Source organism: Euprymna scolopes, chromosome 45 (assembly GCF_053919585.1).
Source record: "Euprymna scolopes isolate OS-2025 chromosome 45, ASM5391958v1, whole genome shotgun sequence".
Lineage (NCBI taxonomy): Eukaryota > Metazoa > Mollusca > Cephalopoda > Sepiida > Sepiolidae > Euprymna > Euprymna scolopes.
Window position 1 is genome coordinate 35039823 of NC_136526.1, and position 20858 is coordinate 35060680.

The 20858-nt window shown below is 38.9% G+C and overlaps 1 long non-coding RNA gene across 2 annotated transcripts in view; it reads left to right on the forward strand.

Annotated features, from left to right (window-relative positions):
• Positions 1-20858, forward strand: part of LOC145269412 (uncharacterized) — an 80667-nt gene that overhangs the window by 27898 nt on the left and 31911 nt on the right. The gene's annotated exons all lie outside the window — the stretch shown is intronic.

The window sequence follows — 20858 nt, forward strand, 5'->3', positions numbered from 1 at the left end:
TCTTTCATGTGTTTATTTTTGTGTTTTTATTTTTTAGATTTTTTAAAGAGGTTTTAACATTCGTTTTTCTGTTTTCTTTTTTGTTTTTCCGATTTTTATATTTAACATCGTTCGTTTGCCTTACGTTAGTTTTTGTTGTGTTTTTTCGATTTTTTAAAGTTTTAAAATATTTACTTCACTTATTCTTATGTTTTGGGCCAAGCACACACACCTCTAAACACCCGGGCAATGCTGGCTACCCCCTCGCTAGTTGATGATAAAAGGCGCATCCAAAGATTCTTTGATTAGCAGGTTTACAACTACATCATAATTTTTATCTTCCAAGGTAATGATGGGAAGCCAATTATAATGGATAATCTCTCAAATATTACATTAATAAAACCAACCAGACTTAATAGTCATTGCAGTTTTTGAATTGAGAGAAAATTTTTGATTTCGAACTTGGAAGGATTTATTTCACTAAAAATTGCACACTGTAATTTGAAGATGGAAAGCAAAGGTACCGATGCAGCTTCAGTTTTCTCCGATGCAGTGAGTTTTTTAACAGAATTTTCATTTAAAGTATTCCATTTTATTGTAAATTTTTAGACGTCATCTTTTTTTTACATGGAAGCTACCACTTATCAAGGCCCAGAAGCCACTCGGGGATAAGTGTTATTGCGTGTACAGTAATCAATGGGATAGTATCGTAGTAATCGTTAGTATTGGAGATTTGATGAAGTGTCTTACTTAAGGGGTGGTTTATCAGGAATTTGTTTATGTTGGACTTGACGACATCCAAGTTGTAGTCAGGTGGGAAACAGGCAATCGGAAGAGAGTTCCACAGTCGTGCACTTCTAAGAAAGAACCTCTGCTCATGGAATCTACACTTGGATTTAGGAACAGATAAAGAGTGGGGAAAATTAATGACAGTAGTTTCAGCCAGACGGGTATTTTTTGTGAAAGATTGACGAGAGAGGACCAGAGATTGGAGCTCAGACGAGCATCTGCCATGAAAATAACGATAAAACAAAGACAGGCTCGCAACATCTCTTCTGTGGGAGAAAGGCTGGAGGGAAGAGAAAAGTGTGTCCCCCACTAAGTCACAAAATCTATTTTGTACTCTGTCAAGGCAGGATAGGCTGTTTTTAGCAGCTCCTGTCCAGATATGGCAGCAGTACTCTATCCTTGGACGTGCTTGGCTTTTATACTGATAGAGAATTGCATCAGTGGTGAAATATCTTCTGGAGCGGTAGAAGGATCCACCATCGTCCCAGCGACCTTGGCAACAGATCTGATGTACGGGTTCCATTTCAGATCAGGAGTAAAGGTCGCACCCAGAAGCTTGTCAAAACATGGAGCCTCTGAAAGACGAGAGCCATCCATTTCAATTGATGCCAGATAGGGATCAGAGCGTTGATGGTGTAAAGATGCGTGATGAAGATTAATGGGCTTTATTTATTTTAAATTAAAGTGTGATACCAATTCCTTTAAATCGTCAAAACAACAAAAATTAGAACAATTTCTGCTTTTAATTAGACAAAACCGTTGAGAATTATCTCCATATGTGATATTTTGATTGTGGGAATTCCCCTTTGGACGAAATTATCGTAGGTTTGCAACAACAGATGCCAGATCATAATTCATTAAGTCTAGGCTATTAGCCACTGTCTTATGTAACTTTAATATTCGAATTCAGACACATTAAGTCGTTATAAAAAATGCTACATTGCATCCAAGTGAAATGTTATCATTTTTTATGGAAGGAAGGACGACAACGCATGAGATGCAGTTAAAGGAGTCATGATATGAGCTCCATTTTTTATTCTTCTGAAAAACCCGCCGAAACGGAAGTGGTTCTATATTTTAAACCCTGTTCCTTAGAGAGTTCGCTAAAGGGAGGTAACTGTTCATACTATCACATCCCCCTTCTTTCAATAATTTGATAAAAAGATAGAAAAAGGAAAATAGTTACAAACCGATAAGACAAAATCAAAGATAAATAAGAAAAATCAATCAGTAATTGTTTCATCTCTAAATCTTTTTTGCGGTCTGATAACACATCTAAATCTGGTGGTTGTATGGTTGTCTGACTCTGTTACCTCATAAGGCACTTGTTTAACAGGTGACTGTTGCCTTTGTGTGTTGTTAGTTTCTATACTGGACGAACAATCTCTGGCAGGCTCCTGAGAAACCTCAGTCGAGTGTATCTCTGGACGTGATGTGCTTCAGGAGGGGTCTACTCTAAGATGCTGACGATTTCAATGCAGAGTTTTTTTTCCAGAATGGGTCTGTACTATATACGACCTTGATTCTCTGCCCATTTGTGTGCAAATGCAGGGGACCACTCGCCTGCTTCTTTATCTAACACGTACAGGTTGTCCGATGTGCAGTCTGGGCAGATCGTTTGCATGTTGATCGTGGTACATCTTCTGATTTCCTTGCCTCTGATACAGTCGTGCCAGATTGCTTCTCCTTGTTAACGTTCTGGTTGGTACATTTGACTGGGATGTCTCCAGCTAGCTTCCCTTGGTATAGGACTTCCCCTAGTGATGGAATGGCATGATCTAGAAGAGTCAAAAGCAGGCATAGTAATACCATGTCCAAGTCACGACCACATGAAGCAGCTTTTTTGAATGCAGATTTCACTGACTGGACACAGCGCTCTGCGAAGCCATTTGATTGCGGAAAACAGGGTGAAGACGTGTGATGTTCAAAGTCCCATTCTTTTGTGAATTGCTTGCTCTGCGAATCCATTTGATTGCAGAAAACAGGGTGAAGACGTGTGCTGTTCAAAGTCCCATTCTTTTGCGAATTGCTTGAAATAAACACAGCTGAAGTGTAGACCATTCTCACTTATCACTCTGGAATTCCTTGTTCTCCCAAATATTTGCTTTGTATGTTTGATGACTTCATGACTGAAGAACTCCTTTAGCAATCTCACAAATGGAAACTTGGAATAATAGTCCATAATGAGCATGAAGTTGAGAATGTCAATGTGAAATAAATCAGTGGCCACTATCTGCCATGGCCTAACCGGAATCTCATGGGGCATCAGGGGTTCAGCACTCTGCGCCTTTTGGTGCTGCTGACAAATGGTACATTGTTGTACCATGTTGTCTGTCTTTGTTAATGCTGTGCCAGAAAACACAACTTTTTGCTCAGAGTTTACATTTCTCCATCTCCTGGTGTCCATAATGTATTTTCTGCAATACATCTTGTTGCATTGATTTGGGTATTATTATTCATTTGATTTTAGTAATATGCGATTTTCGATGGACAGTTATCCCAATAGGTCTCATATTTTTGTCCACTTCTCTGAGTGTGTCAGGCAAACCTCTTAAAATAATCTGCCTCAATTCACATAGTGTGGTATCCTCATTTGTTGCTTGGTTTAACTGAGCCAGTTTTTAGGTTGAACATTGAACAAAATATACCCTCAGGTCCAAGTCAATAGCTTTTTTAGCTTTTTTGTTTGCTAGCCTTGAGAATCCATCCACCAGTGCCATATCTTTCCCAGGGCGATATACAATGGTCATGTCATATCCCTGCAAATGTAACAGCATGTGTTGGAGGCGAGGTGGAGCTGCAACCAAATTTTTTAAGTTAATCATTTCCAGAGGCTTATGATCACTTTCCACCTGGAACGCATTTCCATAGGTATAAGTCCAGAATCGTTCACAGCCAAAAACAACTGCAAGGAGATCCCGCTCTATGCTGACATATCGTTGCTCAGTCTCTGTTAAAGATTTGGATGCAAATGCTATGGGCTAACCTTTGTGAAGGAGAGCAGCACTAAATCCTCTACTTGATGCATCAACCCGGATAAGATTGCTTTGAAGGGTCAAAATATGACAGCAGAATATCTTTGCAATTGAGATCCTTGACTTGCTGGAGGGATCCCTGCAGATTTTCTGTCCACTGATACTCCACTTCTTGTTTCAGGAGATCTCTTAAAGGTGCTGTAAGATCTGACAGGTGTGGAATGAAAGGTGCCATATATGGGATGATTCCCAGCACCCTCTGCAAGTCAGTGGTGTTCAATGGACTAGGTAACATTTTATTTCTGTTACATTGCTGGGATCAGGGTGCATACAATTCTGGTCGTAGATTGCACAAAAAAAATGAATTTGTTTTTCATTGATGGCACACTTTCCACGGTTGAAACAAAGTCTTTCCTTCTGTACAATGCTCATTCAGTTATGAAGGTTTTTGTAATGCTCTTCTTGGGTTTCTCCAAAGACAATTACGTCATCGATCAGCCCTAGAGTTCCAGGACACTTTTGTAGGATGATGTTCATCTTCTGGATAACCACATCTATTATGGGGTTAAATGGTAATAAGAACAAAGAACACAGGACTTTTAGGAACAAACATGTATTCACATATATTACAGGCAAAAGCAGGTTGAGGAATACCGTTCCTCAACTGTAGCCGTTTGCACATGACCCCCTTGGCCGCATGCCAATCTCTGACTGGCGGGCACCAGTACTCTTTACCAGAAGTGACGTCACCAGAGGAAGTGACGTCATCAGATAGTCCATTCCCATGGAGGGGCCTCCCCAACAACATCCTGAGACATCATCAGACCAAAAGGCATACGTTGGAAACAAAATCTTTTAAAAGGGTAGTCGAAGGTAGTCAACAGTTGTGAGGCTGCATCAAGTTTGATGGACCAATATCCATTTTTGGCACCAAATTAGAAAAATATTTGGCACCAGACAGTTTATGTACAAGTTCTTCCATTGTAGGGGTCTTGTCAGCTAGCTGTCTTATATGGTCTATGGAAGCTTCATGTGTCCTGCCACAGTTTATAGCTTCCTGCAGTGTTAGATCTTTATCCTTCGCTAAAAGTTGTTTTTTAAATTCTGGGTGCTTCGTTTCAGATATGACCTGCTCGATGAGTCGTTCCTCTGTTTCCTGGATATCCCAGAATTTGCACTTTAATGCCTGCAATTTACATCGAGCTAGAACGTCATCAAAATTCTCTGACTCCCATTGTTTATCTTCGACGCAGATAAAAATGAGTAAAAATGTGTAAATTTAATTGTGGCTGCAGTCTTCTCACATTTGAAAGTTTACTCACACTTCGTAACATAGTGCCGTTCGTATTTTTTTTGTTCCTTCTTTTTTTTTAGGTCGCTCATATGTTTTGACCACATTCATCTGATCAGCAGGGCATCGCAAAGATCCCACCGTTGTCACCATGAAATATTATCATTTTTATGGAAGGAAGGACGACAACGCATGAGATGAAGTTAAAGGAGTCATAATATGAGCTCCATTTTTTATTCTTCCGAAAAAACCCGCCTAAATGGAAGTGGTTCTATATTTCAAACTCTGTTCCTTAGAGAGTTCGCTAAGGGGAGGTAACTGTTCATACTATCATACTTAGGAGCAACATCATCAATATCGCACCATCTATAGAGGAAGGAGTCTCTATTTTTCTCTATAAGTCCTCCTACTGCTACCAGTTGGTACCGGAACAAATTCTACATTTTCCCACTATAGTTATATTGCACGCATCATAACTGGTTATTAGCTACATACAAATAACATAATCTTTCCTTTTCCCGATTCTCAAATAATAAATTCTTCCTTCTTAAAATCTGCCTATTCTCATTGGCTGAGAGCCGGCAATTCTATTATCTCGGGATCAACATCTGCACATATAAACAAATGCTCCAGAAATTTTCCAATATACCTTTGATCTCTATATGACGCAATCATGCTAAAAAAATACAAGGTACGAGCAAAAATGGGCGGGCAAAAATGGGCGGGCAAAAATAGGGGGACCTAGTTTTGGAAGTCGATTATCATAATTCCTTTGTAGGTTTCTAACTATTTTTTGATTGTATTTGAAAGACTAAAGACTAAACTTAATTTCCTAAAGGAAAAAAAATATTTGTACACGTGAAAAAAAAAAAGTTATGAAAAATGCTTTCACTGCGAGCTAATCAATTCAACTACATTTTTAAATTAAATAAATTAATCGTAAAAAATACTTTCCATCTCCAAATTACAATGTGCAATCTTTAGTGAAATAAATCCTTCCAAGTTCGAAATAAAAAATATTCTCTCAATTCAAAAACCTGGACTGACTATTAAGTCTGGTATGTTTTATTAATGCAATATTTGAGAGATTATGCCTTATAATTTGCTTCCCATCATTACCTCTAAAGATAAAAATCTTGATGTAGTTGTAAACCTGCTAATCAAAGAATCTTTGGCTGCACCATTTATCATCAATGAGATTTTCAAGCAAATCATTTCTGCTTCTCCTCAACATCATCTTGAATTTGTGTCTGTGAAGCAATACCTTGTTGAGGTGAGAGCAGATTTCTCTGAACTAAAAACTTCACACTAGATTTTTTTTTAGGATAGCTTCCCAGCATTGTTCTTAGTCAGCCACATTATGTATGAAAAATTACCAGTGGTCTTAAGAAGGGAGATTAACCATTGAGTGGTGACGTATTAACCCTCCCTGGCACAAATATTTGATAACTACAATGAGAGAATTAGTGACGTCAAGAAATAAATCAAATGTTGATTCTGAATAGATCTTGAGAGTGAACTGCAGAATCCAATACAACAAGATTATAATTTTTTTAAATCTTAATTTAATTGCAAAACGTCATCCTAAAAATAAGTCTTGGATAGCCATCATCGAGTCGAGCATTGGGGTATAAGCACAACAGTGACCAAATTAAGATTATCCGGATATTGTTGGGTTGTACAAGCAAGGCAATCTGTGAAGATTGTTGTCTGTGACTGCAATACTTAGTAGAAAATTAAACAGCCTAGCCTTCAATTTCCTCAAGTTGACAAAATTGCCTAAACACAGAATAAGGTCAATAAATCCATTTGAACACACTACTATTGATTACACGGGACACATTTGAGTCCAAAAAGATTGGAAACCCTCGAAAAAATTAATGAGATTTTCAAGCAAATCATTTTTACTTCTCCTCAACATCATCTTGAATTTGTGTCTGTGAAACAATACTTTGTTGAAGTGAGAGCAGATTTTTCCGAACTAAAAACTTCATATCAGATTATTTTGAGGATTGTTCTTGGTCAGCCACATTATGTATGAAAAATTATCAGTAGTCTTAAGAAGGCAGATTAACCATTGAGTGGGTACATATTAACCCTCCCTGTCACAAATATTTGATAACTACAATAAAACAATTAGTGCTCTGTCAAGAAATAAATGAAAACAATCTTTATTCTGACTGGATCTTGAGAGTGAATTGCAGAAGCCAATACAACAAGATACGATTATAATTTTGTTTATCTTGATTTAATTGCAAAGCATCACCCTCTTACAAAAATAATAGTCTTGAATAGCCATAATTGAGTCGAGCATTTGGGTATAAGCACAAGTGACCGGATATTGTTGGGTTGTACAAGCAAGGCAATCTGTGAAGATTGTCATCTCTGAATGCAATACTTGTAGAAAATTAAACAGCCTACCCTTCAATTTCCTCAATTTGACAAAATTGCCTAAACACAGAGTAAGGTTAATTAAATTCATTCAAACACACCAGTATCGATTACATGGGTCACATTTGAGTGCAAAACGAGGAAAAGTCTAAAAAAAATCTATTTATTGATTTTCACATGTATGAATGTGAAAGCTATTCACATTGAGCTTGTGCCTGATATGAGCACTCAAGTTTTAGTCCAAGCATTGCTTCGTTTTTCTTATATTTATGAAGTACCCGGCCACATATACAGTGACAGTGCACGTTTGTTTAATGCAGCCATGGGCAATGATGTAATTAAACATCACATCAACAGCAATGAGTTCTGTAACTCATATACAAGCTCCATCATCAATAGGGCTAGGACTAACCCGACGTGCACCCCACGATAAATCGCCGACTCCCAACGTTGTGTACCATGGATTTTTCGTTTGACTATTCCTCTCATGGCCGGATCGTCATTTTCTCACTGGCGACTATCGGTGGGAACACACACAGTTCACAAAATAAAAAATATGAACAAAGAAAGGAAAAACACAAACGCCAATGTTCACATATAAATTGACTGTTGGACTTGTGAGTGTGTCTTCTCCCTGTTCTATTGATGTTGCATTCGTCTATCTCTGTTTCACAGTCAACTCTAAAATTGTCCACATCTCTATTTCACAGTCAACTCTATAACTGTTCAACTGTAGTCGTTATCAACTCCCATACGCTGTCACGGGTATCTAGATGTCAACTCTAACCGTCCAACTTCCATCCGCCGTCTAGCACATCTAGATGTCAACTGTCTCCTCTGTCTTGGTCTCTCAGGTCGCCCACCCCACCTTGGCTACCGGAAGCTGCCCTTCCCTGTTTTATCAGTAGGTTTCTATTGTTATTGTTTTCTACCTCCTATCTATTGTTGATTGTAAGATATTTCCTCTTTCTTTGTTTATTCTAAGCGATTTCCTCTCCCTTTGTCTATTCCCCCCTCTCAGCTCAAATCCACTTCAGGGCCACTTTATAGTATCACACACCTCCCATGCCCAACTTGTCATTTATTACATAAATTACAAAAACACAAAATCATATCAACATAAATTACATAAAATTCATGCATATTACATGAATAATGAAACACCAGATATATGTCCTTCACTTAAAAAACAGAAACAAAAAAAAAAGCAGAAATTCGGTGTATCATTTCAAAACCGGGACTACAGGTGTGCACCATACTCTCTTGGTATTCCAGGCTTATTTGAATACCCTTTAAAAAACTCTTCAAAGCAATTCCTTTTTTTTTGACTGGCTCCAGACAACTGGTACACCTTTTAATGCCAGAGAGGGAAAATCAACCTCGCCCCTCCATCGAGGTAGAAATAAAACAAAAGGAATTTTAACCACCTCCACAATAACAGACATTCCGCCATTTCGCCGCAACCTCCCAAAAATAAACAGGAGGAATTTTAACCACCTCCAAAATAACAGGCATTCCGCCATTTTGACCCACCCTCTCAAAATAAACAGGATAAATTTAACCCACCTCCACAATATTTCGCCCCACACTCCAAAAAATAAACAGGAGGAATTTTAACCAACTTCAAAATAATTCGCTCCACCCCCTAAAAAATAAAAATAAAATCATGAGGAATTTTAATCATCTCAACTGTAACAGCCATAGTGCCACTCTTCTCTCTCCCTTACTCCCCCCCCCCGTGTACCGTGGACTTTTTGTTCGACTATTCCTCTTATGGCTGGATCATCATTTTCTTGCTGGCGACTGTCGGTGGGAACACACGCGGTTCACAAAATAAAAATATGAACAAAGAAAGGAAAAACACAAACGCCAATGTTCACATATAAATTGACTGTTGGACTTGTGAGTGTGTCTTCTCCCTGTTCTATCGATGATACATTCGTCTCTATTTCTGTTTCACAGTCAACTCTAAAATTGTCCACATCTCTATTTCACAGTCAACTCTATAACTGTTCAACTGTAGTCGTTATCAACTCCCATACGCTGTCACGGGTATCTAGATGTCAACTCTAACCGTCCAACTTCCATCCGCCGTCTAGCGGCCACCCCACCCTGGCTACCAGAAGCTCCCCTTCTCTCTTCTATCAGTAGGTTTCTATTGTTATTGTTTTCTGCTTCCTATCTATCGATTTCTTTGTTTATTCTAAGCCATTTCCTATCCCTTTGTCTATTCCTCCCTCTCAGCAATCTGCCCTTCCCTTTTTTATCAGTAGGTTTCTATTGCTATTGTTTGTTACTTCCTATCTATTGTTGATTGTAGGATATTTCTGATTTCTTTGTTTATTCTAAGCTATTTCCTCTTCCTTTGTCTATTCCCTCCTCTACGCTCAAATCCACCTCAGGGCCATTTTATAGTATCACAGGACAACAGCATATTTTTTATTGTTTTGACTCTCGAGTGTATATCCTTTGATATCTGATATGCTTTTAGATAGAGTGATGTGGTTCTCGGTTGATTAACTGTGTCTAACTGTGTCGGATATATATTCGAGAGTCAAAAGAAAGAAAAAGAATATGCCGTTGTCATAGCCTTAGTCATCAAACATATAAAATACATCTATACTCACTTTGTATTGGTAATACATAAGAAAGAATGTTCAGATAATTTAAATGGGTAATCTGTAGAATTGTGCCACAAATTCCACCTCATCTCTCCAGATATGTCACCTACTTTATGTATCTGACACACTTACTTGTCGGAACTTCTTAGTGGATACCGGTGCTGCTGTTAGTGTAGTCCATCCTACATGATGTAACATTACAGCAGCAAACTCTTCTACACTACAAGTAACGAACGGAAGCCCCATCCAAACCTTTGGTACACATTCTCTAACCCTTTACTCAATGGTGTAGCAAGGGAGGGTGGGGGTAGGTCCACCCCGGGCGGCACCTTCCAGGAGGCGGCATTTTTAGAGAGTAAAAATAAAAATTAAATGAAAGCTAACAAAAAATATGAAATTTTATGCCGAAAAGGTTATAACACATCGGGATTTTTAGAGATATCAGAATCAGAAAAATGTGTCCCTATTTTATGAATGGCACACGTCAGGGGCGGTATTTTGAGAGGTTAAAAATAGAAAATAGAAAAAATAAATTAAAAAATAAAAGCTAAAAAAAAATTCGGAATTTATTTACCAAAAAGATGATAAAAAATCGAAACATTTGGAGGTATCGGAATCAGAAAAGTGTGTCCCTATTTTATGAGTGCCACACATCTGGGGTGGCATTTTGAGAGATTAAAAATAGAAAATAGAAAAAATAAATATAAATAAATAAAAGCTAAGAAAAATATCTTAAATTTTATGCCGAAAGGTTTTTTTAAAAATCGAAACCTTTTGAGGTATTGGAATCGAATAAAATGTGTCCCTATTGTACGAACGGCACATGTTATGGGGGGGGCGGCATTTTTAGATGTTAAAAATAGAAAATAGGAAAAATTAAAAATTAATAAATAAATCTAACAAAATATCTTAAATTTTATACCCACAAGTTTCAAGAAATCGGAATTTTGGAGGTAGTGGAATTGGAAAAATGTGTCCCTACTTTATGAACGGCACATTCCAGGGGGGCGGTATTTGTAAGGATAAAAATAGAAAATAAATAAAAATAAGGATCAAAGCTAACAAAAAATTTGAAATTTTATACCGAAGAGGTTGTAAAGAAAATTGGAACTTTTGCAGGTATCGGAATCGGATAGATGTGTTCCTAATTTACGATTCCAAAACCGATTGTTTTAAATTTTTGATTTAATTTTTCATTATTGGTACTAATGATAAACATTTATTGTTTTTAAATCATCACTAAAACTAAAATGATAATAACATCAACATTCGATGTACATTTATTTTATTTGTAAAACAAAGTTTTTAAAAAGTTGCATAAATTCTCTAGGTAACCTTTTAAAGAAAGCAGTTGATTTACATATTCCAAAAAATGTTGGCTCGACCTCTTGATAATAACATTATAAAGAAAAAAGAAAAGACTACATCGGACTATTCTCTATTTGATACATCCATGTTTTTTTGCGAAAATTCAGACTAACAACAACAAAAAAGTAAATAAAAATGATTTTATCATTTCATAACATTTTCAGGTGTCATTTAAATTTATTATTATATTTGTTTGTGTAGCCAATTAATTTAACATTTTTTTTTATAATTTGAATTATACGTTTTTGTTTTGAAAAAATATTTGGTTTCTTCTGCTTCATATTAATGTTTACATAATTCCTTTCAGATTAATGTTTACATGCTTATTATTCAAATTATTGAAAAAGAAATTGTTAAATTAAATAAAAATTAAAAAAAGAGGAATTATGTAACTGAAGGGAATTGTGAAAACATTGGTTCAATGAAAATAAATATTTTGAGGGCTTTTTGGAATTTTGAAGGTTTTAACAGGTTGTCATATGCCAGTAGTAGGGGTGGGGCAGCAAAACAGGTAATTATATGCGAGTGGAGAAGGGGGGACAAAGCAGATAATTATATGCCAGCAGAGGGGGAGGGGCAAATTTTCCGACCGCCCCGGGCGGCAAAAACTGATGCTATGCCACTGCCTCTATTTTAGTCTTCAATAAGACTCCCACCATAGATATTTATTCTGACGTTAAAATACATTTTCTTGGCGCTGATTATTTATCCCATTTCCAACTTTCGATCGACCTGAAACACCGTCGTTTAGCCGCCAATACCAGGACATCCCTTATTGTCCTTTGCGGCATACTTTCTTGAGGCACACCCAGCTTACGCACCACAACACCATCACATGTAGTTTTTGCTGAACTGTTGAGTAAATTCCCTGACTAACCCAACCCTTCTCCCATACTGAGAACATTAAAAACCATGTGCGACATTACATCTGAAGTTGAGGTGCTCCTGTACATGCCAAACCTTGACTACTGTGCCTGGAGAAGATAGTTTTAACCTACTCAGAATTTCAACAGTTGATTGATCTCAACATAATACGACGCTCCATCAGCCCTTGGCCATCACTACTACACATGGTATGAAAGAAATTTGAAGGAGACTGAAGATCCTGCACTGACTACCATGCACGTACAGCCGTACCAGACAATCCGTGCAATCGTGCATACAATCAAATCCCCGTCACTGATAATGACATTCATAAGACGGCGATTTGCACACCTTTCAGACTATTCGAGTTCACCTGCTTACTTTTTTAATTGCATAATGTCGGCCAGGCATTTCAAAGATTTATTGATGAAGTCCTTCGTGGACATCCCTTCGTCTTTTCATACATTGACGACATCTTTATCACAAATTCGTCACTGGAAGAACACTTGACCCACGTTACTGAAGTTTTTTTTAACGTTTTCAATTGTATGGACTAAAAAAAAAAAACGTTGCAAAATGTGAATCTAGTGTCAATTCCCTAGATTTTCTCGGACAATGGATCAATAAATCTGGACTTACGCCCTTTAAAAACTGTAAGAAGTCCAGGATTTTCCGGTCCCTACTTCCTTGTGCTAATTACGTTGTTACGTTGGACTTGTGAACTATTACTGTCATTTCATATCCAACTACTGGCATCACCTGTCTAAGCTCACGGATTCACTCCGCACGTGTAAGAAGAGTCTGTCGCTCTCACATGAAGCACCCTCATCTTTCCACGATTCCAAAACTGCTCTGGTGAACTACACAAAACTTTTTTACATCAACCCTGACCAACAGGTCAGCTCTTTCTTTCGACCGATGCTTCTGCTGTAGCTGTTGGTGCTTTTCTCAATCAGGTAGTAAACAGTCAAACAAAACCTTTGTCTTTTTTTTCTGTTTAGTTGAGTAAAACTCAGCAAAAATACAACGTTTTCAGTCAAGAAGTGCTCGCCATGTACTTAGCAGTAAAACATGTCCATTACATGTTGGAAGGGAGATAATTCACAATTTTTACCGACAGCAAACCACAGATTACCTCCCTTACTGTAATGTTTTGAAGGGTTTAATATAAGAACAGAACAAAAAGAGAAATATGAAATACGACAGGATTTATTTACTCTTCTTCCAGCCCGCGTGGACCTCGATTACATTACCTTTCTTTGTCTCTCATTCCAAAAGAGTTCAATTAAGAGGAAAGAGGGTTAACAGTCCAAGGGAGGTAATTCCGATTATTCCACATCCCCCTTTCAAGTCCCAAATTCATAGTGAAAGTTTCTCTGGTGGTTGAATTTTTCTACCACTCTTTGTATATTTTACTTTGGGACTTTCTGAGTTAAAGGATTGGATATCCTCGTGTACAGTTGACTGCACATCTGTCTGGTTAGTTTGTCCTATTAAATTATTGTAGATGCACTCAGGAATGTCTCTGGATGCATTTGGTAAGACAGATAATTCTGTCGGTGCAGCTATTTGAGGAAAATCGATGTGCTCATTTCTTTTTCGAAGATGGTTTCTGTTTCTACGAAACAATCCTGAGTCCATTTCAACCAGGACTGATCTTGGAGAAACAGTATCTACCACTTTTGGCTGGGATCGTTTTGGGTGTTTTCACCCAAACTGCCTGTCCTTGGGTAACAGGGGTTTGTTCTCTAGTTCTATGACGTTTATCAAAATACGACTTTTGTTTCATTTTGACCCGAGCGTCTGCTTCTTTGAATTTTTCGACACTTTGTTGATAATTTTCATTTTGGTGAGGAAGTGCTGGAATGCGAGTCCTGAGTTTCCTATTCATCAACAATTCTGCAGGGCTTTAGCCATGCTGTAGTGGAGTAGTACGGTAATTAAGTAAAGCAATGTAAGGATACTTTGACTTTTTAAAAAGATTTTTGACTGTCTGAACAGCACGTTCTGCTTCGCCATTGCCTTGAGGATGGTGTGGACTAATGGTAAGGTGAATAAAACCATAGATTTTTGCAAACTCCAGGAAATCTTTAGATATAAATTGAGGGCCATTGTCACTTATCATTTCAGGTATACCGTACTTAGCAAATATTGATTTGCAGTGGTTTACGATACAACTTGCATTGGTATTTTCAAGATGTGATATTTCTATCCATCTTGAATAATAGTCTATAATTATGAGATATTTGTGGCCATTCAATTCAAATAAATCCATTGCAACTTTTTGCCAAGGGTAGTCTGGCAACTTGGTTGGTTGTAGGGGTTCTGGCGGATATCTTCTTTCTCTTTCACAAATACTACATTTTTCTATTTTCTCCCCTATTTGTTTTGAAAGTCCTGGCCACCAAACATTACTCCGTGCCAATGCTCTACATTTCACTATACCTTGGTGTCCCTCATGAAGACGATCCAAGATGCCTTTTTGAAGATCCGCAGGGATGATTAGTTGGTTCTGATACAGTAAAAGTCCTTGGCAGACTGTAAGGTCCTGCCTTATAAACCAGTAGGGTCTTAGCTGAGGGTCTCGTGTAGCGGCTTCAGGCCAATGGTCCATTTTATAATAGTTCATGAGTTGACTGCAGATTTTGTCAGAGTGTTGTTTCACCCTTATTTCTTCCAATCTCCTGTCGGTAACAGAGATGTTTTGTATAATTGAACAGATGAACATGTCTGTCTCTGTCTCCTGGCAAGACTATAGTTTAGGTGGAAAAATAATCTCGCATTCGTTATCACATAAAAGGAACTAATTTCCCTAATCACCGGTACGTTACTATGCCAATAATATATAAACAATAACATAGGTATTTCAGAAGAAAAAACTTCTATTTATATTGTTACCGTGACATAGGCTGACATATATTCGCTGGGTTTTTAACAGTATTTTATCTAGTTTTTTCTTCTTTTTTTTTAAACTCCTTTTCCCAAACTTACCGCGTGAAAGAGAGTGTCGGTCGCCATTTTTAACTTTCCAATACATCGGTAAACACTGTATGTTTTTCGGGCTGAATAAACATGTTACATTAAATAAAAACACTAAAAAAATATCCAATTAGGTAGAAAAGTAACTTAACTTGCCTTTATTAACATTTATTGGGTTTGTATTACTGTACACATAGATTCGAAAAAGTTGTCAAAAAACAAATATATAACAAATAAATGTTATCAAAGGCAAGATAAGTTACTTTTCTACCTAACTGGATATATTTTTTTGTGTTTTTATTCAGTGTAACATGTTTATTCAGCTCAAAAAACATGCAGTGTTTACCGATGTATTGGAAAATTCAAAATGGCGGCCGACTCTCTCTCGGAGAGGGGAAGTTTGGGAAAAGGTATGTTGGTACGGGTTTAGGTTCTTCCAAGTCCCAAAACTACCGACCAGCTTTAATAATTACTAAACGTACAACAAGTATAAACGACAAGAATTTATTAACAAACATGAAAACATGACAACGCTGCAATTCAGAACATTAAGGTAAAAAGATTACTCACTTCAATAGTGGGGTTTACGGGAGGAGTGAGGACTGTATTCTAGAGTTGTACTCTGCCTGTCCAACATTGTCTTTTAGGAGAAGAACTTTTTGCGTCCGTGCCTCATGTGTACGGACTCTCCTCTTCTTTTCTCAAGAGACCTCACTCCTTACCTACATCGGTAATCCGGTGCTCTTATTTATTCCCCTACAGTACTCCCCCCAAAATACGGAGTACCTGAAATAAATGGGCAACATTTTTAATTTTATTTAAACCGTCACAAAATTTTTTAAATGTGCTGGCCATCTGACATGTCTACCTGACCGTGTCTTTTTCTTTTCTACTTTCTGAAGCGTCATATCTACTGGCATGGCGTTTGGGGGTGATACTTTCAGATATGTCTCTTCCAGTGCTGCGGGTTTTAACCTGTCTACCGAAATGTTTTGTTCCTCATTCTTGATAAGCACCTTGAAAAACTTATTTTGTCTCTCCACAACCTTAAAGGGGCCACGATACGGCAGTTGCAGGGAATGCCTCCTTTCCGTATCACGGATAAAGACGTGCGTGCAAGTCTCTAAACCCTTAGGTACATATGGGACCATGTTCCTATTCGAGCCTGAGGGAGAATATATCATCTTAGCCATTTTTGTTGTTAGCCGGTCGACAAACGCTGTCATGTCCATAACTTTTTTTGGTGCTTCAAAAAAATATTGTGCTGGCAACCGCAGTGTGGTTCCATATAGAGCCTCCACTGCTGAACACTCTATATCTCTTTTCACCGTTGTCCGCAGTCCCAACAATATTAGTGGCAGATGTTCTAACCACCTTGTATTGTCCGTAAGCTGTGCCCGTAAGGAGGCTTTCAGACTGCGATATAGTCGCTCGACCATGCCGTTTGCCTGGGGGTGATAAGCCGTGGTGTGTATACTCTTGGTGCCCAAAAGTTTTGCAAGTTTATGAAAAAGGTCTGACTCAAACTGTCGACCTCTGTCTGATGTAACATTTTGTGGTACACCGAATCTGGCCACCCAGCCAGCAAGGAATGTCCTGGCAGTTGTGTATGCCGTCATGTCTGGCATCGGTAGAGCTTCAAACCATCGTGAGAATCTGTCGATACATGTCAGCAGATAGCACTGACTTCACATGTCGGAAATGGTCCGGTGATGTCGATATGAATGTGCTGAAATCTCTCATCTGGAACTGGAAACGTGCCTAGAGGAGCCCGCGTGTGACGACCGACCTTGGCTTTTTAACACTCCACACACATTTTCGCCCATGCTCTTGTATCAGCTTTTATTCGCGGCCAGACATATCGGTCTGTTAGTAGCCTTACAGAGGCATTGGCCCCTGGATGCGATAGACCGTGTACTGCCTTAAATATGTCTTTGCGTAGCGATGCTGGAACGTATGGTCGCAGTTTGTTTGTGCTTGTGTCACACACAACTTTTGTGTGGCTGGTAGGGTTGGTAATTGTCACTAGGTTCAATGGTTGGATTATTCTGCAGGAGATTTTGTAAATGTTCATCCTTCTGTTGTTCTTTAGACAAGGTGTCGACGTCAATTGCCGGCTGCAACAGAAAGGAATTAATTCCCCGCGATAAGGTCTCTGCTGGGATGTTGTCTGCTCCCTTGATGTGCCGGATATCCGATGTCAATTGAAGGATATAATCCATCTGGCGAATCTCTCTGGAAGAATATTTGTCCGAGGAAGACTGTAAAGCGCCTAACAGGGGTTTGTGGTCCGTGAGGATATGGAACTGCTGACCTTCCAAGAGCTGCCGGAAATGGCGTATCGCGGAAAATGCAGCTAACAGCTCTCTGGAAAATGTACTATAGCGTTTCTCAGTCTCTGTTAATTTTTTTGAGAAAAAGGAAATAGGTTTCCAGTCCGCATCAGATTTTTGTTGTAGGACCGCTCCAATTCCAATTGCAGATGCATCCACTGCTAGGCACAGCTCCTGGTTGGGTTGGATGTGAGACAATTTTGCAGTCTCCTGCAACATAGCCTTGATCTTGTTGAATGCTTCTACCGCGTGCTCTGAAAATACAATGTCACACTTCCTCACATTTGTCAACAAACTTGTCAATGGTAAAAGTACTTGTGCACAGTGAGGTAAGAACCTACAATAAAAGTTTATCAGCCCCAAGAATTGACGCAGCTGCCTCATTGTGGAAGGGATAGGGAAATTTTGAATGGACTTGACCATCTCTGGTGATGGGGATATTCCTCCCTCTGAAATATGGTGTCCTAAAAAAATTACTTCGGATTGACCAAAAGCACATTTTAATGGGTTTAGGACTATCCCATATTGCTTCAAACGTTCGAAGACCTGTCGCACATAACCGATGTGTTCCTTTCTAGTTTGGCTAGCAATAAGTACATCGTCAATATATGCACAGACGAATGGCAAATCTGACAACACCTGGTCTATGAACCGTTGGAATGTTTGTGCTGCATTCCGCAACCCAAAAGGAACTCGCATGAACTCGAACATCCCGAATGGGGTGATGATAGCCGTTTTAGGAATGTGTTCGGGCTCCACCGGTATTTGGTGATATGCTCGAATTAAATCCAATTTTGTAAAAAAACGGTTATTTTGAGCCACTGCTGTCACGTCTTGGACATGTGGTACTGGGTATCTATCTGGTTTAGTGACTGCATTCAGTGCTCTGTAGTCCCCACATGCCCGCCATGTGTTAACACCTTTGTTGACAAGATGAAGAGGTGAAGCCCATTCGCTCTTTGAAGGGTGAACTATGCCTAACTTCATCATTTGCTGAAATTCAGCCTTGGCCGCTGTTACCTTTTCTGGTGCTAAGCGCCTAGCTTTGCTATGAACGGGCGGACCCTTTGTTTCGATATAGTGTGTGGTGGAGTGTGGCAAAACGTCCCTATGGAAAGAAGGCACTGAAATTGAAGGGTATTCCTTCAAGAGACTCAGAAAATCGTTATCCTGGTTTGCATGTGCCACTGCTGGACACAATGGAGTACCAGTCCTAACTACCCCACAGGCTGTGAGATGCGCTTCTGGATCTTTCAGACACTGGCCTGTTATATCCACCACAAAACCGAACGCCTGTAAAAAATCGGTACCTAAAATAGCACTGTCTACATCCGCCACTATAAAAATGTGGGTAAATGTTCTATGCAGGCCTAAATTAAGGTCCATACACTTCTCCCCATATGTGTGTATTAACGAGCCATTCACAGCTCGTAGTGTGAATTTACAGGGAGGGGATTTCTTGTCGGCTGCAGTCGCAGGAATGAGAGACACCTGTGCCCCGCTGTCCACCAAAAAGGACGTACCTGAGTTTTTTTCCACCACATACAATAGGCGGCCTGAACGAGATGCACCGACAGTTGATGCCGCATTCTTCTGTCAGTTTAAGCTTTTCCCGAACTCTTGTAACTACACAGTGGGATACAGGAGTTTGCCTTCTCCCCAAATCTCTTGTGCTTCCAGCAAACGGTCCTATCCTGCCTCCGTTCTCTGGAGTGGTTGCGCGCACCCCCCCCCCCCGCCTTTGCTTATTCTCGAGGGTAAGTCTCGCGATGTCCTCCACCATTTTGTTCATGCGAGCTTCCAATTTGGTCTGTCCCTCCATTAGTTTGGAGAGTAGCTCGTCTTTCTCTGATGTCTGAACGCCAGCCACCGTTGACGACCGTGTCGACATTATATCGGCAATATGGTCGGCTATCTCAGCTACTTGTTCCACTGGCATAGATTCATCTTGTGCAGCTATTACCACCTTATACTCGGTTGGTAGTCGCTGTAGGAAGATGTGTTTGACAATATTATTGTCCATTGTCCCTTCAGCCAACTTCTGCAGCCGTTTTAGAAACTGTGACGGCGTGCTATCCCCCATCGTTTCCTGTTCTAATAATTGTGAAATTCGCCTGTGTGCTGAAACTGACACAGCAGTTGTCACTCTTTCTCGTAGGATGTCATATGGTTTCTCCGTGGGAGGAGATATAATTAGGTCTCTCACCTCGACGATAACATCCTGAGGTAATATAGTCGCCACATGGCAAAACTTTTCAGTCTGTCCTGATATCGTTTTCTGCTGAAAATATAAATCTAGCTGTGCGAAAAACAAAGCAGGGTCATTCCGTACATCCGTTGGAATCAGACTGAATGTGGGCGACGCCATTTCACATTTATTTATGATTTTTATTATTATTATTATTATTTATTTTTATCTTATTTATTTATTTATAGCGACAGTTAGCTAGATGACACTGTATAGTAGTAATAGTAGGGACAGAGCAAGAGGAAGACGAAGTGTGACGTAGTGTTCACATCAGCCAATCACGAGACTGGCGCCGCGTGCAAATTGAAGAAGACGCAGTCGGCCATATTTGTTGTGCGAGAAAAATGTGAATATCCCGATGAAAGGGTAACGATACTTGTATAAAATAAATCGTGGCACAAAAACGTAACTAGTCATTATTTTTTTATTTTTTTATTTTTAACTTACGTACGTAAATGTTTTGTTTATTTATTTTTAACTACTCTGACGCCGGGATTCATGTTATGGATTATTTTTATTTAAAAATAAACTTTTATTTTACGCATTTTCCTTTTTTTATTAAAACATAAAAAAAACGTTGCTTTGTGTATTCTATGTTGCTAGTTGGGGTCACCACTGTTGGTACGGGTTTAGGTTCTTCCAAGTCCCAAAACTACCGACCAGCTTTAATAATTACTAAACGTACAACAAGTATAAATGACAAGAATTTATTAACAAACATGAAAACATGACAACACTGCAATTCAGAACATGAAGGTAAAAAGATTACTCACTTCAATAGTGGGGTTTACGGGAGGAGTGAGGACTGTATTCTAGAGTTGTACTCTGCCTGTCCAACATTGTCTTTTAGGAGAAGAACTTTTTGCGTCCGTGCCTCATGTGTACGGACTCTCCTCTTCTTTTCTCAAGGGACCTCACTCCTTAACCTACACCGGTAATCCGGTGCTCTTATTTATTCCCCTACAGGTATTATAAATAATAAACTAGACAAAATACTATTAGAAATTCGCTCAATATATG